General features: G+C 38.1%; 1 protein-coding gene and 1 pseudogene across 4 annotated transcripts in view; both read left to right on the forward strand.

The window, feature by feature from the left end:
- Positions 1 to 26,881, forward strand: part of LOC116647850 (BEN domain-containing protein 5) — a 1,423,949-nt gene that overhangs the window by 129,680 nt on the left and 1,267,388 nt on the right. The window lies entirely within an intron of this gene.
- LOC116627216 lies at positions 25,066 to 25,184 on the forward strand (annotated as a pseudogene).

Genomic DNA, 26,881 nt, shown 5'->3' on the forward strand with positions numbered 1-26,881 from the left:
GTGATTTTTTCCGTCTTGTCATTTTGTGCAGAGGAGAATAGATTAATGAGAGAACAAAATGCTAGCAGGCTAACAACGTCCCCAGAAAATATACTCTAAACAAATTAGAGAAGACCTGAAGCAGTGGGAAAAGAAAGGGAAAGAGAGAAAAAAGAAAAAGAAAGAAAAAAAGAAAAAAGAAAAAGATAAAGATAAAAACAAACAAAAACAGAACAAAACAAAACAACACAAAAACCGAATGTGATCATATATGATCAGGCTGGTATATAGATCAGTGCCACACACTAGATTTTGGGTGTATTTTGATCTGTTAAAAGAAAGTGCCTCCCAAAATTTTAAAGAAAGAAAAACTTATATATGTACAAAAATAAAGGTTGATATGATGAAGGGATGGAATATGACTGTAAAGATGGAAATTATAAAAAATTTTATAAAAGGAATTGATAAGTTCTTTGAAAAAAGAAAGAAGAGGATTTAAAAAAAAAAAAAAGAAAAAAGGGAGAGAATGTGATCAGGCAGGGGAGTAGAAAAAAACCATACACTAGAGATTTAGAGTATATTTTGATCTGTTAGAAGAAACTATCTCAAAATTTTAAAGAGAGAACAACTTATATATATATGCCAAAAATACGGGTAACTACTATGAAGGGATAGAATATGACTCTAAAAATGAAAAATAAAAATGTTTTTTTAAAAAAGGGATTGATAAGATGTTGGTTGAAAAAGGGAAAAAGAAAAATTAAAAAAAAAAACCTAACTTTGAAAGACTAAAGAATCATGGGAAAAAAGCCATGGATTCTATGTGCAGTATTCCCCTGGTGCTGGAGTTCTGCCGTTCTCATTGATCGGTAAACTTGGTCTTGGCTGGCTGTTCTCGCTGGTCTTCTGGGGAAGGGGCCTGTTGCCGTGGTTCCCAAATGTCTTTGCCGGAGGCGGAATTGCCCCGCCCTTGCCTGGTCCGGGCTAAGTAATCTGCTTGGGTTTGCTCTCGGAGCTTTTGTTCCCTGCAAGCTTTCCGTACAGCTTTGGAGGCCGAGAGTGAAAATGGCGGCCTCCCAGTCTCCGCCCCAGAGGAGCCGAGAACTCGGGGTCCTGCTCCTCAGTGAGCCCCCAGAGAAAAGCAGTCAGTCACTCCCGTCTCCCTGGTCTCTGGCCGCACTCCGTGTTCACCCGGCCTGTGACCGTGCGTTTCTATCTCTGGCACCCGACCCCGGGTGGAGTCTCCAAACCCAGCAGATCCCCGCGGTGCGCTCCCGCGCCGCTCCTCCCGGGGGAGGAAGGGGAGTCTCCCCGGATTTGCCGCTTGTTGGGTCCCTGCTGGAGGAGCAGTGGCCCGACTGTGCCGCGGATCACGGTTTATGGCAACCCCGAGCTGAGAGCCCGTGCCTGGGCTCCGTCTCTGCAGCCGGCTTCCCTGGTCTGATACCTGGGAGCTCTGCCGCACTCAGGCACCCCCGGTCTTTCTGTGACCCTGAGGGTCCTGAGACCACACTGTCCCGCGAGGTTTGCACCCCCCACTTAGCCACCAGAGTGACGTCCCTCAGCGGAGCAGACTTCTAAAAGTCCCGATTTTGTGCTCCGTGGCTCTATCACTTGCCAGAAGCGGCCGATGGAGGCCCCTCCCCCGCCGTCTATCCTCCCGAATATCGCCTTGGATTCACTTCTCCGCACGTCCTACCTTCCAGAAAGTGGTCGCTTTTCTGTTCAGAGAGTTGTTGCTATTCTTTTCTTCGATCTCCTGTTGAGTTTGTAGGTGTTCAGAATGGTTTGATCCCTATCCAGCTGAATTCCTGAGAGGAGACGAAATCCAGGTCTCCTACTCCTCTGCCATCTTGCTCCGCCCCTCTCTTTTTCCTTTTCACTGAAACCTTGAAATCAGGGATGGTTTCTTATTTGGTTCTCCAGTGCCTAGTGTACTATCAGTCATATAACAGGGAGCTCAATAAATGTAGGGAGGATAGATAGTGAACAAAATGGTTTTCATAAAGTGAGATTTTAAGATAAATAAAATATTTTTACATTTAGATAAAAATTTAACATTAGTAGCAGCAAGAACATTAAGAAGAAAAACCAATAAAAACCAATTAATTTATTGCTCCTCAGACACTATGATAAATGATATACATAGTTTACCTCATTTAATACAGAAATCTTCTGAGATACTATATGTCTCTATGTAGGTGAGGCAACTAATGCTCAGAGATGTAAAGTTATCTCCCTTGAATTGCATGACTGACAGAGGTGTAGCTGACTTTGAAACTGAGGATTGCCTGGCTCAAAAGGCTGTACTTTTAACCATTATATATACATTTTACCTTATTATAGGTCAGTTTATGACATATGAATAATAGATATATTGTTGAAAATTTCTCATTAAGTTGTAAGATATATAGGAATATGTAGATATATAGTAAGATATGATAATATAGGTTTTGTGATAAGAAAAATAAAAAATTATCTACTTGTTTGAAAATAAGCCATCCAAATAAATACTGTTTGGCCATTATATGCAATATGAGTATTGTTTTATGATTGATATGAGTGTGTGTATATTGAATATGAGAAGAACAATATAATTTACACTACAAATTAATTAGTTAACCTCAGAGACTTAATATGATATTTAAATTACTATGGCATGAAAAAGGGTCAGTGAAATAAAGATATAGTTCAGTTGTTTATGTACCATTTCAAAATGATGGAAATAAAAACTTAAAACTTTTATTTTTAATTTCTGCAGTGGAATTTTACACATTTATTTGTGTAATCTTTGAACATTAATATTTTATTTCCTTTGAAAGAAAATAGTTTTTACTCTTGGCATAGTATGAAAATGTGCCATGAATACAATAGAAATTTTGGGTTTTAGCCTAATATCTCACGTTTTCTTTTTTTTTTTAGACATCCAAATGGTTGATATATTTTTTCTTTTTAACTTTTTGAGGAAAGTTGACAAATATAATTGTATTTATTTAAAGTGTCCAATGTGATGGTCTGATATATATACATATATATCAAATAAAAATGATATAGAGTAATTACCAAGATTAAGATAATTAACACGTCTATCACCTCACATAATTACCATAGTTAACTTTTCTATGTGGTAAAAACCCTTAAGATCTACTTTTATCAACTTTCAAGTATACTATACTGTATGAATAACTATAGTCACCATGGTGTACGTATGTTAGATCCTCAGAACTTATTCATATAACTGAAAATTTGTACCTTTTCAGTTACATCATCCCATTTCCCCTTCCCCCCAGCCTCTGGCAACCACCTTTCTATTTCCTGTTTGTTTGAAATTGATTTTATTGCAGCATTATTCAAAATAACCAAAATATTGAAACAACAAAAATGTCCTTCCATATATGAATGGACAAAGAAAATGTGACACACATGCCATGTGTACACACACACGCACATATATACAGAGGAGCATTATTCAGCTATCAAAGAGAGAACTAAATCTATTTGTGACAATGTGCATGAATCTGGAAGGCCTATGTTAGCTAAATTTTTTTTAATAGCAGTATAGTATAATACCAAAAATACAGGTTTTGGTTGCAGACAGACCTCGTTTCATGTATTAACTTTGACTTATCTGTAAAATTAGGAAAACAAGTATTTATATTGCAGAACTATTATGCAAATAAGGTTGATATATAAAAGAGACAGCACAATATATGCCTATCAACTTCAGGTAATAATTTTGGCACATGTATAATATCATTTCAAGAGTGCTAAAATGTGCCAGGCACTTTTGTGGGTATATTTATATGTGTTATTACCAATCCTTAGAACAATCCTACAACATAGGAACCTTAGATTGGGTTCCCCCCAGGATCATACCCTGATATAAGGACTTAGGTAAAGGTTGTACATTTAGATAGGGATTTGAAGAGAGAGAGATACTCTGGGTAATTCATGCTTTGCTGGGCAGTTGTGCCACCTTAGAAGGCCATTATCTCTTTTAGAGAGAAAAAAAATAGCACATTTTGGAGAAAACAGCATGGTTATGTAACAAAGTGTTTCACTATGTCTAGAAATTCTGTTGGAGAGATACTGGCAGCTATGAAACTGTTGTTGAATAATTTAATTCTGTTATTTGTTTCTGACTCATAATTGAAACAAAGCTGAACTTTTGTTATTGCAGGGTTTTCATTTGCTTTTTAAATTTCTGACCTCTTTACTGAATTATTTCTACATATATATGGTTATGTATCTACATGTATATTTTTTTCTTTCTTATTTTGTCTGCCTTCTCTTTGAGGAAGAAGTAAAACATTTCATTCCCAAATAACTTTCCTCTAAGAATGATGACATTTCCTGTAGTAACATTACTGAACCTAAGGGCCTCAGAAACAACAGTTGAAGAAGTATGAAGTATGTTTAATAAAATCTTATTTACACATCTTTTCAACTGCTCTTTTTAAATTATCTAGACAATGTTTTGAAGGGGACTTCCAGTACACATAAAACACCCTCTATGCTTTAGTAGCAAAATAACTTCAAAAAAGGGGACACATATCACTTGATTAAATATGGTTCATTGAGTTGGTTTATAGCTCTCCTCTTTTCAGTGAAGATTTAAGTTATTACTTGAATGATTGTACGTATGTATTAGTTAAAATCTAAGACATAAATACTTATTCAAGTGATAGCCAAATGATACATTTTCAATTAGAATGTTTAAACATTTTCTCTTATTGGGGTGCCTGGGTGGCTCAGTCATTAAGCATCTGCTTTCAGCTCAGGTCATGATCCCAGGGTCCTGGGATCAAGTCCCACGTTGGGCTCCCTCTCCACGGGAAGCCTGCTTCTCCCTCTCCCACTACCCCTGCTTGTGTTCCCTCTCTTGCTGTGTCTCTCTCTGTCAAATAAATAAATAAAATCTTAAGAAAAAAAAAAAGAAAAAAATTTTCTATTATTATTGATTTCCATTTGCAAACAAAAAATTTAAAATTACATTAGTTAGCAAAACTAGAATGTTGTCTGTGTTTTTATGCTTCATTCTCCATAAAATAATTGTGCTTCGATAGTATGCTGCAGTATTGAAAAATCCATACAAATTCTGGGTTGTCATACAGCTTTCAGATAGACTTGCCTTTTGAAGGTATGAGGATATTTTGTGCAGGCCACTTGTTGGCAGTTTGTTTCATTTCTCATCCTTTGCCCATTCTTCTTATTGCCGGGGCCAATCCCCTGAAAATTGCACTTCCGAGGCTCCCTTGTTATCTGGATTTTGGCTAGGTTCAGCTAATAGTAAATTCTAGCAAGAGATTGAAGGGCAGGTAGAAAGGACAAGTCTGGATATTTCTCCCTTTTTTATTTTGGGCAGCATCTCCAGCAGTGGCTATATTTCCTTCATGGTTTTGCCAGATAGCCCCTTCCTTGTGATCCCAACTTTGTTGGATTGCCCTGACTCTCAGGATATCACCACCTCCTGCCTTTGCCCTTTATCCATGGGTACAGGAGAGACTTCCTGCTATTGTTAATTTCTGTGTTGCCCTACTTTCACCTGTTTGACCTTTCAGCTCTCCCAAAACTTCTGTAACTGGTTTCCTTTTTTAAAAATTTAAATTCAGTTAGCCAACTTATATACATCATTAGTTTCAGAAATAGTATTCAATAATTTATCAGGTTCCTATAATACCCAGTTCTCACATCACATGACCTCCTTTAATGCCCATCACCCAAATATCCCACTTCTTCACCCATCTCCCCTCCAGCAACCCTCAGTTTGTTTCCTATAGTTAAGAGTCTCTCATGGTTTTTCTCCCTCTCAGATGACTTCCCATTCTGCTTTCCCTCCCTTCCCCTACAGTCCTCTGTCCTGTTTCTTATATTTCTCATATGAGTGAAACCATATGGTAATTGTCTTTCTCTGATTTACTTATTTCGCTCAGCATATTACCCTCCAGTTCCATCCATGTCAGTGTAAATGGTAAGTGTTCATCCTTTCTGACGGCTGAGTAATATTCCATTGTATATATATACCACATCTTCTTTATCCATTTATCTGTCGATGGACATCTTGGCCCTTCCCACAGTTTGGCTGTTATGGACATAGCTGCTATGAACATTGAGGTGCAGGTGCTCCTTCGGATCACTACATTTGTATCTTTGGGGTACATATCTAGTAGTGTAACTGCTGGGTCATAGGGTAGCTCTATTTTTAACTTTTTTTTTTTTTTAAAGATTTTATTTATTTATTTGACAGAGAGATAGACAGAAGAGCACAAGCAGAGGGAATGGCAGAGGGAGAGGGAGAAGCAGGCTCTGCACTGAGCAGGGAACCCGATGCGGGACTCGATCCCAGGACCCTGAGATCATGACCTGAGCCAAAGGCAGACACTCAACCATCTGAGCCACCCAGGCGCCCTATTTTTAACTTTTTGAGGAACCTCCATACTGTTTTCCAGAGTGGCTGCACCAGCTTGCCTTCCCACAACAGTGTAAGAGGGTTCCCCTTTCTCTGCATCCTTGCCAACATTTGTTCTTTCCTGTTTTGTTAATTTTAGCCATTCTGACTGGTGTGTGGTGGTATCTCATTGTGGTTTTTGTTTGTATTTCCCTGATGCCTAGTGATATGTAGTATTTTTTCATGTGTCTGTTGGCCATTTGGATGTCTTCTTTGGAGAAATGTCTGTTCATGTCTTCTGCCCATTTCTTGACTGGATTATTTGTTTTTTGGGTGTTGAGTTTGATAAGTTCTTTATAGATTTTGGATATTAGCCCTTTATCTGATATGTCATTTGCAAATATCTTCTCCCATTCCATACGTTGCCTTTTAATTTTGTTGACTGTTTCCTTTGCTATGCGGAAGCTTTTTATCTTGATGAAGTCCCAGTAGTTCACTTTTGCTTTTGTTTCCCTTGCCTTTGGAGACATGTCAAGCAAGAAGTTGCTGCGGCTGAGGTCGAAGAGGTTGCTGTCTGTGTTCTCCTCAAGGATTTTGATGGATTCCTGTCTCACATTTAAGTCTTTCATCCATTTTGAGTTTATCTTTGTGTATGGTGTCAGAAAATGGTCCAGGTTCATTCTTCTATATGTGGCTGTCCAATTTTCCCAGCACCATTTATTGAAGAGATTTTCTTTTTTCTATTGGATATTCTTTCCTGCTTTGTCGAAGATTATTCACCATAGAGTTGAGAGTCCATTTCTGGGTTCTCTATTCTGTTCCATTGATCCATGTGTCTGTTTTTGTGTCAGTACCATACCGTCTTGATGATTTCAGTTTTGTAATAGAACTTGAAATCTAGCATTGTGATTCCACCAGCTTTGGTTTTATTTTTCGACATTCCTGCGGCTATTCGTGGTCTTTTCTGATTCCATACAAATTTTAGGATTATTTGTTCCAGCTCTGTGAAAATTGTTGATGGGATTTTGATAGGGATTACATTGAATGTGTAGATTGCCTAAGGAATCAATCCCATTTACAGTTGCACCCAAAACCATGAGATACCTAGGAATGAACCTAACCAAAGAGGTAAAGGATCTGTACTCGCAAAACTACAGAACATTTATGAAAGAAATTGAGGAAGACACAAAGAAATGGAAAAACATCCCATGCTCATGGATTGGAACAATAAATATTGTTAAAATATCTATGCTGCCCAGGTTTCCTGTAATGCATTCCTTTTATTGGATTACCTGGCTTGGGCTCTTTTACTCACTCATGCCTGATTGGTTCAGGCTTTGGTGTTGAAGGCAAGAAATTTCGCTCTGTAATTCTTTGAAGTTCCTGTAGATGGAGGGGCTGGATTTTCAACTCACTCTCTATTGCTTCTCATAGCCCAGGGCCATAGTAGTTGCCAAGATTTGCTGAACCTCAGGGGAAGCTCTTTAATGGTCCAAGTTAACCCTGGTGGCTCAAAGTGTCCATCTAGTAATTTCCTGAGCAAGGTCATGCTTAGTTATTTTATGCCATCTTGGTAGGTGAGTTGTGTTCTTGACCAGATTTTTACATTTAAAAATAGAGCTTATGGGGGAGGAGCAAGACGGCAGAGGAGTTGGAGACCTAAATTTAGTCTGGTCCCAGGAATTCAGCTAGATAGGGATCAAACCATTCTGAACACTTACGAACTCAACAGGAGATCGAAGAAAAGAATAGCAGCAGTTCTCTGAACAGAAAAGCGACCAGTTTCTGGAAGGTAGGACGCGTGGAGAAGTGAATCTGAGGTGATATTCGGGAAGATAAACGGCACGGGGTGGGAGCCTCTGTCAGCCGCTACCGGCAAGTGATAGAGCAGCGGAGCAGAAAATCAGAACTTTTAGAAGTCTGCTTCACTGAGGGACGTCGCTCCAGTGGCTAAGCAGAGGGTGGAACGCTCGCTGGGACAGTGTGGTCTCTGGACCCTCGGGGTCACAGAAAGACCAGGGGTGCCTGAGTGCGACCGAGCTCCAAGGTATCGGAGCAGGGAAGCCGGCTGCAAAGACGGAGCCAAGGAGTGGGCTTTCAGCTCGGGGTTGCCATAAACCGTGATCCGCAGCACAGTCGGGCCAACTGCTCTTCCAGCAGGGACCCAACAAGCGGCAGATCCGGGGAGACTCCCCTTCCTCCCCCTGGAGGAGCGGCATGGGGGTGCACCGCAGGGATCTGCTGTGTTTGGAGACTCCAAACGGGTTGGTGTGCCAGAGATAGAAACACTCGGTCACAGGCTGGGTCAGCATGGCCTGCGGCCGGAGACCGGGGAGACAGGAGTGATTGACTGCTTTTCTCTGGGGGCTCATTGAGAAGTGGGGCCCTGAGTTCTCCGCTCCTCCGGGGTGGAGATTGGGAGGCTGCCATGTTCACTCTCGTCCTCCAAAGCTGTATGGAAACCTTTCAGGGAACAAAAGCTCCCGAGAGCAAACCCAAGCAGATTGCTTAGCCCAGCCCCCAGCAAGGGCGGTGCAATTCCGCCTCAGGCAAAGACATTTGAGAACCACAGCAACAGGCCCCTCCCCCAGAAGATCAGCAAGAACAGCCAGCCAAGACCAAGTTTACCAATCAATAGAACAGCAGAACGCCAGCACTAGGGGAATACTGCTCATAGAATTCATGGCTTTTTTCCTGCTGTTTCTTTAGTCTTTAAAAGTTAATTTTTTAAATTTTCTTTTTTTCTTTTTCTTTTTTTTTCTTGAATTTTTCCTTTTTCCTTTTTCAACCAACATCTTATCAATTCCTTTTTAAAAAATCTTTTTAATTTTTCAGTTTTAGAGTCATATTCTATCCCTTCATAGTAGTTAACCTTATTTTTGGTATATATATAAATTGTTCTCTTTAAAATTTTGGGATACAGTTTCTTCTAACAGACCAAAATATACCCTAAATCTCTAGTGTATGGGTTTGTTCTAGTCTCCTGCCTGATTACATTCTCTCCCCCGCCTTTTTTTTGAATTCCTCTTCTTTCTTTTTTCAACCAACTTCTTATCTTCCTAATTCCTTTTATAAAATCTTTTATAATTTTCTTTTTTTTTTAAAGATTTTATTTATTTATTTGACAGAGAGACAGCGAGAGCAGGAACACAAGCAGGGGGAGTGGGAGAGGGAGAAGCAGGCTTCCCACTGAGCAGGGAGCCCGATGTGGGACTCGATCCCAGGACCCTGGGATCATGACCTGAGCTGAAGGCAGACGCTTAATGACTGAGCCACCCAGGCACCCAAATCTTTTATAATTTTCATCTTTACAGTCATATTCCATCCCTTCATCATATTTATCCTTATTTTTGTACATATATAAGTTTTTCTTTCTTTAAAACTTTGGGAGGTAGTTTCTTCTAACAGACCAAAATACACCCCAAATCTAGTGTGTAGCACTGATCTATGCAGCAGCCTGATCATATTTGATCATATTCTTTTATTTTTTTAATCTTTTTTCTTTTTTCTTTTTTTTTTTTTTTCTGTTTTCTTTCTTTCCCTTTTCCCCCGGTTTCAGGTCTCTTCTGATTTGTTTAGTGTATTCTTTTCTGGGGTTGTTTTACCCTGTTAGCATTTTGTTCTCTCATTCATCTATTGTCCTCTGGACAAAATGACAAGATGGAAAAAAATCACCTCAAAAAAAAGAACTAGAGGCAGTACCGACTGCCAGGGACCTATTCAATATGGACATTAGTAAGATGTCAGAACCAGAGTTCAGAATGACGATTTTAAAGATACTAGCTGGGCTTGAAAAAAGCATGGAAGATATTAGAGAAACCCTTTCTAGAGAAATAAAAGAACTAAAATCTAACCAAGTCAAAAACAAAAAGGCTATTAATGAAGTGCAATAAAAAATGGAGGCTCTAACTGCTAGGATAAATGAGGCAGAAGAGAGAATCAGTCATATAGAAGACCAAATGATGGAAAATAAAGAACCTGAGAAAAAGAGAGATAAACAACTACTGGATCACGAGGGCAGAATTCGAGAAAGTGATACCATAAGATGAAACAACATTAGAATAATTGGGATCCCAGAAGAAGAAGAAAGAGAGGGGCAGAAGGTATATTGGAGCAAATTATAGCAGAGAACTTCCCTAATTTGGGGACAGAAACAGGCATGAAAATCCAGGAGGCACAGAGAACTCCCCTCAAAATCAATAAAAATAGGTTAACACCCCGACATCTTATAGTAAAACTTACGAGTCTCAGAGAGAAAGAGAAAATCCTGAAAGCAGCTTGGGACAAGAGATATGTAACCTACAATGGTAGAAACATTAGATTGGCAACAGACCTATCCACAGAGACCTGGCAGGCCATAAAGGACTGGCAGGATATATTCAGAGCACTAAATGAGAAAAATATGCAGCTAGAAATACTATATCCAGCTAGGTGTCATTGAAACTAGAAAGAGAGATAAAAAGCTTCCAGGACAAACAAAAACTAAAGGAATTTGCAAACACGAAACCAGCCCTACAAGAAATATTGAAAGGGGTCCTCTAAGCAAAGAGAGAGCCTAAAAGTAACATAGGTCAGAAAGGAACAGAAACAATATACAGTAACAGTCACCTTACAGGCAATATAATGGCACTAAATTCCTATCTTTCAATAGTTACCCTGAATGTAAATGGGCTAAATGCCCCAATCAAAAGACACAGGCTATCAGATTGGATAAAAAAACAAGGCCCATCGATATGCTGTCTGCAAGAGACTCATTTTAGACCCCAAAACACCCCCAGCTTGAAAGTGAGGGGGTGGAAAACCATTTACCATGCTAATGGACACCAAAAGAAAGCTGGGGTGGCAATCCTTATATCAGACAAATTAGATTTTAAACCAAAGACTGTAATAAGAGATGAGGAAGGACGCTCTATCCGACTTGAAGGGTCTATCCAAGAAGAAGATCTAACAATTGTAAATATCTATGCCCCTAACATGGGAGCAGCCACTTATATAAGCCAATTAATAACAAAAGCAAAGAAACACATCAACAATACAATAATAGTGGGGGCCTTTCACACCTCCCTCACTGAAATGGAGAGATCATCTGTTGACCTATGAGAGTCGGGGACCTGGGGTGGCAAAGGAACTGACAAAAAGAGACGACAGTATAGAAGACACAGGGGACCCCGAGCAAACAGCCCGAGGTCTCGAGGTTTATTTTCCATACCGTTATATACCATCTACAGCCATATAGATCTATAATGGTTTACATCAGGGGCGTAGTAAGGCACATTCCTCCATGTATACAGGATTAGTCAAGCACATAAGAATCTTTAAAACAGAATAAAGGAACAGAGGGGAGTGCCCAATGTGCTGTTTACAGGACAAGGGAACAAAGAGGGGAGTGCCCAGTGTGCTGTTTACAGCTGGCTTCCTATCTACAAAATATTTTCTGCTGAGTACTTTAGAACTGACCATACATGTACCAAGGGCATTTCACTCTGATCCTTTCGGGTTATTTTTAATCCTGCAATCTCGAGTTTTCTCAGAGATCTCGGAGTCTGAGCGAACATGCACCAGTGGTCATTGTGGTGTTCTGTTTCCTATAATCATCTAAGCAAAAGATCAACAAAGAAATAAAGACTTTAAATGCCACACTGGGACAAATGGACTTCACAGATATATTCAGAACATTCCATTCCAAAGCAACAGAATACACATTCTTCTCTAGTGCCCATGGAACATTCTCCAGAATAGATCACATCCTGGTTCACAAATCAGGTCTCAACCGGTACCAAAAGATTGGGATCATTTCCTGCGTATTTTGAGACCACAATGCTTTGAAGCTAGAACTCAGTCTCAAGAGGAAAGTCGGAAAGAACTCAAATACATGGAGGCTAAAGAGCATCCTACTAAAGAATGAATGGGTCAACCACTTAATTAAAGAATTAAAAAAATTCATGGAAACCAATGAAAATGAAAACACAACTGTTCAAAATCTTTGGCATGCAGCAAAGGCAGTCCTAAGAGGAAAGTATATAGCAATACAAGCCTTTCTCAAGAAACAAGAAAGGTCTCAAATACACAACCTAACCCTACACCTAAGGGAGCTGGAGAAAGAACAGCAAATAAAGCCTAAACCCAGCAGGAGAAGAGAAATAATAAAGATCAGAGCAGAAATCAATGAAATAGAAACCAAAAGAACAGTAGAACAGATCAACGAAACTAGGAGCTGGTTCTTTGTAAGAATTAACAAGATTGATAAACCCCTGGCCAGACTTATCAAAAAGAAAAGAGAAATGACCCAAATAAATAAAAGCATGAATGAAAGAGGAGAGATCACAACCAACACCAAAGAAATACAAACAATTATAAGAACATATTATGAGCAACTATATGCCAGCAAATTAGATAACCTGGAAGAAATGGATGCATTCCTAGAGATGTATCAACTACCAAAACTGAACCAGGAAGAAATAGAAAACCTGAACAGACCTATAACCACTAAGGAAATTGAAGCAGTCGTCAAAAATCTCCCAAAAAACAAAAGCCCAGGGCCAGATGGCTTCCCAGGGGAATTCTACCAAACATTTCAAGAAGAATTAATACCTATTCTTCTGAAACTGTTCCAAAAAATAGAAATGGAAGGAAAACTTCCAAACTTGTTTTATGAGGCCACCATTACCTTGATCCCCAAACCAGACAAAGATCCCATCAAAAAGGAGAACTACAGACCAATATTCTTGATGAACATGGATGCAAAAATTCTCACCAAAATACTAGCCAATAGGATCCAACAGTACATTAAAAGGATCCTTCACCATGACCAAGTGGGATTTATCCCTGGGCTGTAAGGTTGGTTCAACATCCACAAATCAATCAATGTTACACAATACATTAATAAAAGAATGAACAAGAACATATGATCCTCTCAGTAGATGCAGAAAAATCCTTTGACAAAGTACAGCATTCTTTCTTGATTAAAACTCTTCAGAGTATAGGGATAGAGGGTACATAGCTCAATATCATAAAAGCTATCTATGAAAAACCCACAGCGAATATCATTCTTGATGGGGAAAAACTGAGAGCTTTCCCTCTAAGGTCAGGAACACGGCAGGGATGTCCACTATCACCAGTGCTATTCAACATAGTATTAGAAGTCCTAGCCACAGCAATCAGACAACAAAAAGAAATAGAAGGCATCTGAATCGGCAAGGAAGAAGTCAAACTCTCACTCTTTGCAGATGATATGATACTTTATGTGGAAAACCCAAAAGACTCCACCGCAAAACTGCTAGAACTCATACAGTAATTCAGTAAAGTGGCAGGATATAAAGTTAATGCACAGAAATCAGTGGCATTCCTATACACCAACAGCAAGACAGAAGAAAGAGCAATTAAGGAGTCAATCCCATTTACAATTGCACCCAAAACCGTAAGATACCTAGGAATAAATCTAACCAAAGAGGCAAAGGATCTGTACTCAGAAAACTATAAAATACTCATGAAAGAAATTGAGGAAGACACAAAGAAATGGAGAAACGTTCCATGCTCATGGATTGGAAGAACAAATATGGTGAAGATGTCAATGCTACCTAGAGCAATCTACACATTCAATGCAATCCCTATCAAAATACCATCCACTTTTTTCAAAGAAATGGAACAAATAATCCTAAAATTTGTATGGAACCAGAAAAGACCCCGAATAGCCCGAGGAACGTTGAAAAAGAAAAGCAAAGCTGGTGGCATCACAATTCCGAACTTCAAGCTCTATGACTAAGCTGTAATCATCACGACATAATGGTACTTGCAGAAAAATAGACACATAGATCAATAGAACAGAATAGATAGACCAGAAATGGACCCTCAACTCTATAGTCAACTAATCTTCAACAAACCCGGAAAGAATGTCCAATGGAAAAAAGACAGTCTCTTCAACAAATGGTGTTGGGAAAACTGGACAGCCACATGCAGAAGAATGAAACTGGACCATTTCCTTACAGCACACACAAAAATAGACTCAAAATGGTTGAAAGACCTAAATGTGAGACAGGAGTTCATCAACATCCTAAAGGAGAGAACAGGGAGCAACCTCTTCGACCTCAGCCACAGTAACTTCTTCCTAGAAACATCGCCAAAGGCAAGGGAAGCAAGGGCAAAAATGAACTATTGGGACTTCATCAAGATAAAAAGCTTTTGCACAGCAAAGGAAACAGTCAACAAAACCAAAAGACAACCGACAGAATGGGAGAAGATATTTGCAAATGACATATCAGATCAAGGGCTAGTATCCAAAATCTATAAAGAACTGATCAAACTCAACACCCAATGAACAAATGATACAATCAAGAAATGGGCAGAAGATATGAACAGACATTTTCCAAAGAAGACATCCAAATGGCCAACAGACACATGAAAAAGTACTCAACATTGCTTGTCATCAGGGAAATCCAAATCAAAACCTCAATGAGATACCACCTCACACCAGTCAGAATGGCTAAAATTAACAAGTCAGGAAACGACGATGTTGGCGGGGATGCAGAGAAAGGGGAACCCTCCTACACTGTTGGTGGGAATGCAATCTGGTGCAGCCACTCTGGAAAACAGTATGGAGGTTCCTCAAAAAGTTGAAAATAAAGCTACCATACGACCCAGCAATTGTACTACTGGGTATTTACCGCAAGGATACAATTGTAGTGATCTGGAGGGGTACGTGCACCCTGATGTTTATAGCAGCAATATCCACAATAGCCAATCTATGGAAAGAGCCAAGATGTGTATCGATAGATGAATGGATAAAGAAGATGTGGTATATATATACAATAGAATATTATGCAGCCATCAAAAGGAATGAAATTTTGCCATTTGCAATGACGTGGATGGAAGTGTAGGGTATTATGCTGAGTGAAATTAGTCAATCAGAGAATGAGATGTATCATATGATCTCACTGATATGAGGAATTCTTAATCTCAGGAAACAAACTGAGGGTTGCTGGAGTGGTGGGGGGTGGGAGGGATGGGATGGCTGGGCGATAGACCTTGGGGGAGTGTATGTGCTATGGTGAGCACTGTGAATTGTGTAAGACTGTTGAATCACAGACCTGTACCTCTGAAATAAATAATACATTATATGTTAAAAAAAAGAAGAAGATAGTAGGAAGGAAAAATGAAGGGGCGAAATTGGAGGGGAAGACAATCCATGAGAGACTATGGACTCTGACAAATAAACTGAGGGTTCTAGAGGGGAGGGGGGTGGGGGGATGGGTTAGCCTGGTGATGTGTATTAAAGAAGCCAGGTACTGAATGGAGCACTGGGTGTTTTAAGCAAACAATGAATCATGGAACACTACATCAAAAGCTAATGATGTAATGTATGGTGATTAACATAACATAATTAGAAAATAAATAAATTTTAAAAAATAAAAATAGAGCTTATGTGTGTGGACTGAAGGGCTGTCCAGAGTTTCTTTTTGGTGGGAGGGGTTCTGGTTTACACGAAAATTAAAAAAAAAACATAATTATGTAGAAATGTTATGATGTTTTTGAAAGAATATTTTTCGCCCCCTGCTGAGCTCCTATTCCATGGTCTAGGCTGAAGTCCTTAGACATTGTTTGGTTTTGAGTATGTACCCATGTGGGTGCCTGGGTGGCTCAGTTGGTTAAGTGTCTGCCTTTTGGCTTAGGTCATGATCCTGGGTTCCTGGGATTGAGTCCCACATTGCATTGGGCTTCCTGCTCAGTGGCAAATCTGCTTCTCCCTCTCCCTCTGCCCCCCCCCCCACCCTGTGCTCATACTTGCTTGAGCTCTCTCTCTCTCTCTCAAAGTAATAAATAAAATCTTTAAAAAAAAAGAAAATATACCCATGTAATTTCACTTTACTCTGTGAGTTTGCACTTTATTTTGGCAAGTTGTTTATTTTACAATCCTTTTTCTTTCGGACAAGCATGAGCTTTTTGAATAAATAAAAATTTCCCTTTCCTCTTTTCTTGCCTGCTATGGAAAATAAGAGGCAGGAAGCATTGTAGTCAGATAGATAGTTCTATAGAACAGAAGGCATTAAACCTTAGCTTTGCCATTCACTAATGCTGTACTTTGAGCAGAGCCTCAGTACCTCTTTAAAACAGGCATGACAATATTTATCTTACAGGGTTGTTGTATGGAGTGGTATCACCAAAAGCCTAGCAGATAGTGGCCAGTACTGAAATGTGAAGTAAGACCAGAAAGGGAAATGATTCATTTTTTGTATATAGTTGGTGCGGGATGGTGTTTGGTAATGGTCGGAGACATTTTAGAGGAGTTAACATAGGAATTGCACTTTAATACACTGCCTCGAATGTTCTTTCAGAAAGCATGTTTTTTTTCCCCTCATTTCAGATTTTTACTCAAATGTCTCTGTGACCCTGTGTAAAATTTCAACTGTTAGTCCCTGACATTTCCTAAACACCTATTTTATTTTTTTTCTTAGCACTTACAACTATGTAATATAATATTAATTTTACTTACTTATTTATTTATTTTTTTATTGTCTGTCTCCTCCATTAGAATATAAACTCTGTGAAGGTAGGATTTTTCTTTCATTCCTTGGTGTCTAGAACAATGCCTGGCACATAATAGGTGCTCAATAAATATTTGTTGAAAGAATTAGTGTGAGAATGAGTAGAAATTACCAGATGAAATTAGTTATACATAGATTTATTATATTTTCATGACTGTTGACCTCAAATTATAAAATGCAAAGTTGAGGAATTTAGCATGAGTGTAATGATTTATAGAAAACAATCACCTATCCAGCAATCTTTTTTTTTTTGATACTATTACTGAGAACTTGGGTTTGGATGGTGGGAAGCTTTTGAATAGCCAATATAGTTGTAAAATACATGTATTAAAATTCATTTTCCTTACTTCTCAGAGGTGATACTTAGCATTTATTTCTTCTTATTTAGACCGTTTTAAGTATCTTGATAATATGTGTTTTACCTCAGGAAATTTGTAGTTAGGGTGAGCCTGAGGAGATAGGAATGCTCTTTGGTGAGAAATCAAAGTTCACAAGCTGACAGAAGGTAGGAGGCAGAAAATATAAAAGTAAACAATAAAATTTAAGCTTATAACCCTTTATAGATCTGTTCTTTATTATCATGTTAAGATTAAATGATGTACAAGATGATTTTAGAACGACTTCCAGTAAAAATAGCAATGTCTCAATACACCTATTACATTTTTATCCTCTCAGTCTTGTTTGTATCCTCACTGTTCCAGCAAGACAGTTCTCTGAAAGGTTGCCAGAGACATTAGTCATGTAATTTGGTGGTCTTGTCTTACTCTTGATTCCTCTGTAGCGTATGACATTTCTAATGATCATACTTATTTTTTGACACTATTTTTCCCTGGCAGCATTGACTCTGTTGTCCTTATTCACCTCCTTCTCTGACTGACCATTCTTGTTTTCATCCACATGTGACCCTTAAGGCATTTGGAGATCTCCTTTTTTAAAATAATTTTTATAAATCTTGAGTATTACATCTAATAATTCAACATCCATCCATCCACTGAGAATTATTATTATGCTCATTAAATATTTTGAATCCATTAATTTCTTTGTATATGCCTTCCTCATTCAAACTACAAACATCTGTCAGAACTACTATTCTTCTTGTTTCCTTCCTCACATGCTCCCCACTCCCATTATCCATTCTTAACACAGCATCTAAAGTGATCCTTTTAAAACTCAAATCTGAGTATATTCCTGTCCTATTTAAAATATTCCACTGTCCTTCCATCAGAATTAGAATAAAATCTAGAGTCCTTATCTTGACTGCAAAGTCCATCTGGACCTTGACTACTTTTCTGACTATCTTATGCTATTCCATTCTTCCTAATAATGCTTTAGCCACGGTGACTTTCTGCCTGTTCAGAGTAGGCCAGATTTGTTTCTGCTTTAGGCTGTTTGGTCCAGACATTTCTTCCTCCTGAAATACTGATCCTCCTCCCCCTCCACCAACATCTTTGCATCTTGGCATTCAGATCTCAGCTTACATATTGCTTCCTCAGACAGGCCTTCTCTGAATAGCCAGTCTAAACTAGCCACCCAGTCACTCTGTCATATCATCCTGTTTTTGTTCTCTGCTTGTCCATTTACTTGTTTATTTATCTGCCTCCCCTACAATAAGAATAGTCACTTTGCTAAGGAGGCTTTTTAGACATTTTATTTTTCTAATCCCCGCACCTCTACAAAATTTAATTCTCAGATATAGTGTATATCTCTTTATGTACTGTGGGCTTTCAAAGGGCCACAAGTCATTTTAATGCGTAAAATTTCCTTGGTTCCCTAGATAACACTCTTGTTGTGAATGAATGCCCTACCTGTATGATCCTCCTTCTCATGTATACATTTTTATTTTTATCATGTTACCTAGTATTAAATCATTGTTTTTGCTTTCATAATGATATTCTTCGTGGGAGTATTTTTTCACATTTTTATCGAGAACAGATCATCCTCAAGGCCTGCCTTTGAAGTTACTTTTTCCATGCAGTTTTTTATGATCTTCCAGCCTTGTATGATGTTTCTCTCTTCTAATTTCCAGTTACAACTTTTTTGGTATTTCTTTTATGGAACATAGATTTTATTGTTGTCTGCAAACATAGGCTTCTTGAGGGCGGGAACAGTGATTTCTTTAGTTGTCTTACATTGGCTAGTTTTTAATAGGTACTTAAAACATACATGAGTGAATGAATAAATGGCAATTCCTTAAAAATAACAGGGTAGGTATAAAATGTTTGGTAAATTTCTACTCAACTAAAAATCTTCATTTTCTTTTGGATGAATGAAATATTTTTCTATAGTCTTCTGTTCTCCTACCTCTGTCCTTGTCTCTATAGGGGTAGAGTTAGTATAGATGAGGTAATGGAAATCTAATATGGTTCTTTACTTTATCATTAACTCAGATTTATATAGGATATCCTAAAGGAGCCAAGGATAGATGTATTAACCTGATTCAGTGCCTTGTCTTAGTCTTCAGTTGTCACTCTATTCATAATTTACACATCAGTAACAGAACATTTGTATTTTAAGTGTCCCTTAAATATAGCAGAACATTCTTGTTTAAAACAAATGTGTTGGAAGAAATATCTCATAGGGCAGATTTCATTGCAACATTTAGAAGCAAATGCTCATATCCATATGTACTGGTTAATTTCTTCCCAATATGTTTTGTGTGTTTTTAAAAAATTTTCCTGTGTGTTAAACTTAAATTACAAAAGGTTTTTATCTTTCATCAATTTTCATAATTATTTCTGAAGAGTGTGCCAACAAAAGAATGAAATTTTTTTTTTACTTATAAATTTACAGAAAGAGATGTTGAAATAGTTTAAAAATGTATGTAAATGTAGGCTTCATTTTTAATATTTTAATGCTTAAATATATTTTATGGGAAATCATGTAGCTAGTGGAGTCTTAAGTTTGGAAACAGACAGATCTGGTTGTGAGTTCTGGTTTTACTATTTACTACCTGGGTGACCTTGTTTGAGTTACTTAGTGTTGTACTAAGGGTTCTCCAGAGAAACAGAAAGTGTCTGTCTGTCTATCTATCTATCTATCTATCTATCTATCTATTTATCTATCTATCTTTATGTAACAAAAACATTTATTTTAAGGAATTGGCTCATGAAATTATGGAGGCTGGCAAGTCCAAAATCTGCAGGGTAGAGTGGCAGGCTGGAGATCCAGGGGAGAACCTGTACTGCAGTTTAAGTTTGAATGTTGTCAGGTGGAAAAATCTAAAGAATTGATCTTGTAGTTCAAGTTGGAAGGCTGTCTTTTGGCAGAATTTCCTCTTGCTTGTGGTAGGTCAGTCTTTTGTTCTATTCAGGATTTCACCTGATTGGGTGAAGCCCACTCACATTATGAAGGGCGGGCAACCTGCTATACACAAAATCCACTGATTTAAAAGTTAATTTCATCATAAAACACTCTCAGGGAAGTATCCAGAATAACGTTTGATCACATATCTAAGCACCATGGCCCAGCAACGTTGATACATAAAATTAACCATCATACTTAGCCTTTCTGAAATTGTTTTTTCAATTTAAAATGTGTAGAATAATAAAGTATCTCATAGAATGTTTGTGAAGATCACTTAAGGTAATGTATCAAATGCCTTACACATGGTAGACACTCCATAAATGGCAACAATATTAACTCTCTTCTCTTCCTCCTTTTCCTTCTCCCCACCTCCCTCTTCCTCCTTCTTTCCCTGTTTTCATTAAAGAGAAATAAGAGCCATGATTTTTTAGCATGTGATGCAGAATATTCATGTAAGCTTCAAAAATAAGGTCTTAAGAGGACCTAGTGATTATGCAGCCATCAAAAGGAATAAGATCTTGCCAGTTGCAACGACGTGGATGGAACTGGAGGGTATTATGCTGAGTGAAATAAGTCAAACAGAGAAAGACATGTATCATATGACCTCACTGATATGAGGAATTCTTAATCTCAGGAAACAAACTGAGGGTTGCTGGAGTGGGGGGTGGGGTGGGAGGGATGGGGTGACTGGGTGTTGGACACTGGGGAGGGTATGTGTTCTGGTAAGCGCTGTGAATTGTGCAAGACTGTTGAATCTCAGATCTGTACCTCTGAAACAAATAATGCAATACATGTTAAGAAAGAAAAAAAGAAGAAGAAGAATGTAGCAGGAGGGGAAGAATGAAGGGGGGGAAATCGGAGGGGGAGAAGAACCATGAGAGACAATGGACTCTGAAAAACAAACTGAGGGTTCTAGAGGGGAGGGGGTTGGGAGGATGGGTTAGCCTGGTGATGGGTATTGAGGAGGGCACGTTCTGCATGGAGCACTGGGTGTTATGCACAAACAATGAATCATGGAACACTATATCTAAAACTAATGATGTAATGTATGGGGATTAACATAACAATAAAAATTAAAAAAAAAAAAAAGAGGACCTAGTGATTATAGTGATTATAAAACATTTTGAAAAACAACATTTTGAAAAACAAAAGAAAATGAGTGTTCTTTATCAACAAAGAAGGTAGAGTCATTTATAGTCATTCATTCATTTACTCAATGTTTTGAAAACAGTGTATTGAGTGCCCATTTTATTCTGTCTGAGTCTCACTGGGAAGCTATAAGAGGTTGGGTGGCATATCAGAGTCATCACTTACTAGAAGAGCAAGTAAGAGAGGCCACATTTGTAAAAAATCTTTGGAATAGCATGGAATTAAAATCAATAGGAGCAGACCAAAAATATAGCATTAGCTTATTAAGAATAGATAAGAATAATAATAAAAAAAAAGAATAGATAAGAATCTTCAAGGGATGTTCATTATCTATGAAATGAAGCCCAAGCCTTTTAACACAGAATTGAAAGCTTCCCATGACTTGATAAAGTGTAGGGAAGATGGCAGAGAAGGAGGATCCTGAGCTCTCCTGTTCCATGGATACAGTGAGGCAACAACTACATGTGTTGCAGCTAATGCTGAAAACGACCCGAGACTGGCAGAACAGATCTTCCACAGCTAGGTGTATAGAGAAGGCCACATTGAAAAGGATAGGAGGGACAGAGATGTTGTTGGGAACCAAATCCCCAGTGCAACTAACTACAAACAGGAGGGACATCACAAGCATATAGGAACAAGGGGATCACTGGGCATATCTGGCCCTGGGGACCTACACTGGAAAGATGAGTTCCCTTAAGGTCTAACTTTTTAAAAAAATTTTTAAAAGATTTTTTAAATTTATTTGACAGAGAGAGAGACAGTGAGAGAGAGAACACAAGCAGGGGGAGTGGGAGAGGGAGAAGCAGGCTTCCCACTGAGCAGGGAGCCCAATGTGGGGCTCGATCCCAGGATCCTGGGATCATGACCTGAGCCAAAGGCAGATGCTTAATGACTGAGTTACCCAGGTGCCCTAAGGTCTAACTTTGAAACTCAGTGGGGCTTAACCCCAGGAACTTAAAAATCAATTGGATGTAACTCTAGAGGAGCTTGAGGACTATAGGAAACTAAGACTCTGGGCTTAAAGAGCCACAATACTAAATGACTTGAACTGAGACACAGCACAGAAACAGCAGTTTGAAAAGGGCCTGGGGTATATGTGAAAGAGATTTATTGACTAATTTTAGGACATATGCTGGAGGGCCAGGAGTCTGCAGGAGATTTTTCTGGGAACAGAAGTGCTGGTGGGCATTATTTTTCTTGTACTTTGCCAGCTTGGATAGCTTTATACTTATGGGAGCCAGTTCTCACGTTCTCCATATACCTTGATAGCACCATGTGCTTCACACCAGTGTTCTCCTTTGGATCTGACCTACCCAGCCCTCCAGTCTTGCCTTTGTAGGTGTCCTCCAAGGTTACTCCTGCCCTGCCACATTTGGCAGGCAACTTGGCTGGAATCGGTGCCCCTCCAAATTTACTCCTGTTTTGAAGAGTGGGGAAAATAACCCCACAAAAGAGCTTTCCCACAGTTCTGGCAGCTGGGCCTCTTAGCTGGCTATGCAGGGAGCGAGCCCCTCAGTTGTCACAGTGTGCCGATGTGGGGCTTCAGTGTGCCCACAGTTGTCACAGTGGCTAAATGGAGAAAAGTCAGTCTGACTGCTGGCCCCACTCACCAGAGAGCCCACAGCAATGTGGCTTAGCTAAAACAGGAGTTAACATGCAGTGCATACAGGGGACACCCCTGAAGAGCCTGGTTCTGGTGACCAGGGGTCATTGTGCTACAGGGTACCACAGGACATCTTTTACATAGGTGATTTCTGACCTACCTAATACATAGAAATAAACATGGAGAATTGGACAAAATGAGGAGACAAAAGAATATGTCCCAAATGAAATAATAAGACCAAAGCACAGAAAAAGAGCTAATCAAAGTAGAGATAAGCAAAATGCCTGATAAAAAGTTCAAAGTAATGGTCACAAAGCTACTTACCAAACTTGAGTGAAGAGGGAATAAACTCAGAATTTCAACTAAAGGATAGAAAAAAAAGTATAGTCAGAGCGCAAGAATACAATTACTGAAATGAAAAATACACTAGAAGGAGTCAATAGCATATTGAAGGATGTGAAAAACAGATTAGTGATCAGGAAGGTAGGTTAATGGAAAACATCCAAGCTCAACATCAAAAAGAAAAAATAATACAAAATGAGAATAAGTTAAGGCACCTCTGCAACATTATCAAGCATAACATTCACATTATAGGTATCCCAGAAGGAAAAGAGGGAGAGGAGGAGGAAGAAAACATATTTGAAGGAATAATAGCTGAAAACTTTTCTAATCTGGCTAAGGAAACAGACATCCAGGACTAGGACACACAGAGAACCCCAAACAAGATGAACTCAGGGAGGTACACACCAAGACACATAATAATTAAAATGGCAAAAATTAAAGACAAAGAATCTTAAAAGCAGCAACAGAAAAGCAAACAGTTATGTATCAAGGAAACCCCATAAGGTATCAGGTGATTTTTCAGTAGAAACTTTGCAGGTGAGAAGGGAGTGGTGTGATATGTTCAAAGTGCTGAAAGGAAGAAACCTACAACCCAGAATACAGTACCCTGTAAGATTATCATTCAGAATTGAAGGAGAGATAAAATATTTTCCAGCAAAAGTTAAAGGAGCTTATCCCATTAAACGAGCCTCACAAGAAATGTTAAAGGTAATTCTTTAATTGGAAAGAAAAGACCGTAACTAGAAGTAAGAAAATTATTGAAGAAAAAATTTCACAGGTAAGAGCAAACATATAGTAATGGTAGTTGATTGATCACTTATAAAGCCACATGGGGGTTAAAACACAGAAGTAGTAAAATCAATTATATCTACCAAAAGTAGTCAAGGGATACATAAAATAAAAAATGTAAAATATGACATTATATATATATAAAATGTGAACAGGAGTTAAAAGATTTAATAAAAAGGTTTAGTGCTTTTAAACTGTTCTTAACAAAAAGATTTAGTGCTTTTAAACTGTTCCAACTTAAATGACCATCAACCTAATATAGACTGCTATACACATAGGCTGTTATGTATGAACCCTATGGTTCAAATCAAAAACCCCTAATAGATATATACATAGAAAAAATAAAGGAACCCAAGCATAACACTAAAGCAAGCCATCAAACTTACAAGGGAAGAGAGCAAGAGAAGAAGAATACAAAAATAAACAGAAAACAACAAAATTGCAATATCTATATAACTAACAATAATTACTTTTTAAAAAATTTTTCAGTAATTACTTTAAATGTAAATGGAGTAAATGCCCCAGTCAAAAGACATAGGGTGATGAAATGGATGAAAAAACAAGACCCATATACATGCTGCCTTCAGGAGACTCATTTCAGAGCTACAGACTGAGCCACCCAGGCACCCCCAGACAGAATGGACTTTAAAACAAAGACTGTTTTAAACAAAGCAAGATACAAAGAAGGACATTACATAATGAGAAAAGGATTAATCCAACAAGAAGATATAATAAATGTCAATATCTATGCATCCAATGTAGGAGCACCTAAATGCACAAAGTAAATATTAATAGACATAAAGGGAAAATTGATCGTAATACAGTAATAGTAGGGGACTTTAGAAATAAATTTTTATTTATTTATTTGTGTATAGTTGACACACAATGTTACATTAATTTCAGGTGTAGGACATGATTCCACAAATTTATACATTATGGTATGCTCACCACAAGTGTAGCTACTATCTCTCACAATCACTTCTCTGCCTTTTAGCTAAGATCGAGTGTAGAATCTGTTCTTATCAGTTTAATAGTAGGGGACTGTAACACCCCACTTACATCAATGGATTGATTATCCAGACAGAAAATGTATAAGGGAACAGTGGCTTTGAATGATACATTAGACTAGATGGACTTAACAGATATATACAGAACATTCCATCTAAAAAACAGCAGAATACACATTCTTTTTGAGGGCACATGAAACATTCTCCAGTATAGATCACATTAGGGCACAAAACAAGTCTCAATAAATTTAAGAAGATCAAAATTATATCAGGCATCTTTTCTGACCACAGGTGTGTTGAAACTAGAAAATAGTTATAAGAAACAAAGTAGAAAAAAACCACAAACACATGGAGGGTAAATAACATGCTACTAAAGAATCAATGGGTCAACTAAGAAATCAAAGGAAATAAAAAAAATACATGGAGACAAATAAATATGGAAACACAGCAATCCCAAATCTTTGGGGTGCAACAAAAGTAGTCTAAGAGGGAAGTTTGTAGTGATACAGGCCTATCTTAAGAAAAATCTCAAACAATATAACCTTATGCCTAAAGGAACTAGAAAAAGAAGAACAAACAAAGCACCAATTCAGTAGAAAGAAGTAAATAATGAAGATTAGAGTGAAAATAAATAGAAACTAAAAAATAAAATAAAAGATCAATGAAACCAAGAGCTGATTCTTTGAAAGGATAAACAAAATTGATAAATCTTTAGCCAGACTCATAAAAAAAAAAAGAGAGAGAGAGGACTCAAAATCAGAATGAAGGAGGAGAAATAACAGCTGATCCATAGAAATTTAAAGAATTATAAGAGAATATTATAAAAATTATATGCCTGAAAACTGGACAGATAAATTCCTAGAAATACACAATCTTAAAACTGAATCAGGAATAAATAGAAAATTTATACAGACTGATTACTCCTAATGAAATTGAATTGGTAATCAAAAAACTCCCAATGAACAAAAATCCAGGATCATCTGGCTTAACAGGTGAATTTTACCAAAGATTTAAGAGTTAATACCTATTCTGCTCAAACTATTCCAAAAAATAGAAGAGGAAGGAAAACTTCCCAATTCATTCTACAAGGCAAGCATTACCCTGATATTAAAACCAGAGAGATGACAAAAATAAAAAACTATAAAAAAAAATCTGATGTACATAGATGCAAAAATCCTCAAGAAAATGTTAGAAAACCAAAATCAATAGTATATTAAAAAGATCATTCCCCACAATCAAAATGGATTTATTCCAGGGATGCAAAGACAGTTCAATAAGCATAAATCAATCAGTGTGATACACCACATTAACAAGAGGAAGGATAAAAACAATATGTTCATCTCAGTATATGTAGAAAAAGCGTTTGACAAAGTGCAATATCCATTTATGATAAAACCTCTCGCCAGAGTGGGTTTAGAGGGAATATAACTCAACATAACAAAGGCCATATATGAAAAATTCACAGCTAACATAATACTCAGTGGTGAAAACCTGAAAGGTTTTCTTTTGATAGGGAACATGACAAGGATGTTCAATGTCAGCACTTTGATTGAACATTCTACAGGAAGTCCTATCCACAGTAGTCAGACAAGAAAAAGAAATCAGGGGCACCTGGGTGGCTCAGTCATTAAGCGTCTGCCTTCGGCTCAGGTCATGATCCCAGGGTCCTGGGATCGAGTCCCACATCGGGCTCCCTGCTCTGCAGGAAGCCTGCTTCTCCCTCTCCCACTCCTCCTGCTTGTATTCCTTCTCTCGCTGTGTCTCTGTCAAATAAATAAATAAA

This window comes from Phoca vitulina, unplaced genomic scaffold (assembly GCF_004348235.1).
Source record: "Phoca vitulina isolate PV1807 unplaced genomic scaffold, GSC_HSeal_1.0 scaffold2, whole genome shotgun sequence".
Lineage (NCBI taxonomy): Eukaryota > Metazoa > Chordata > Mammalia > Carnivora > Phocidae > Phoca > Phoca vitulina.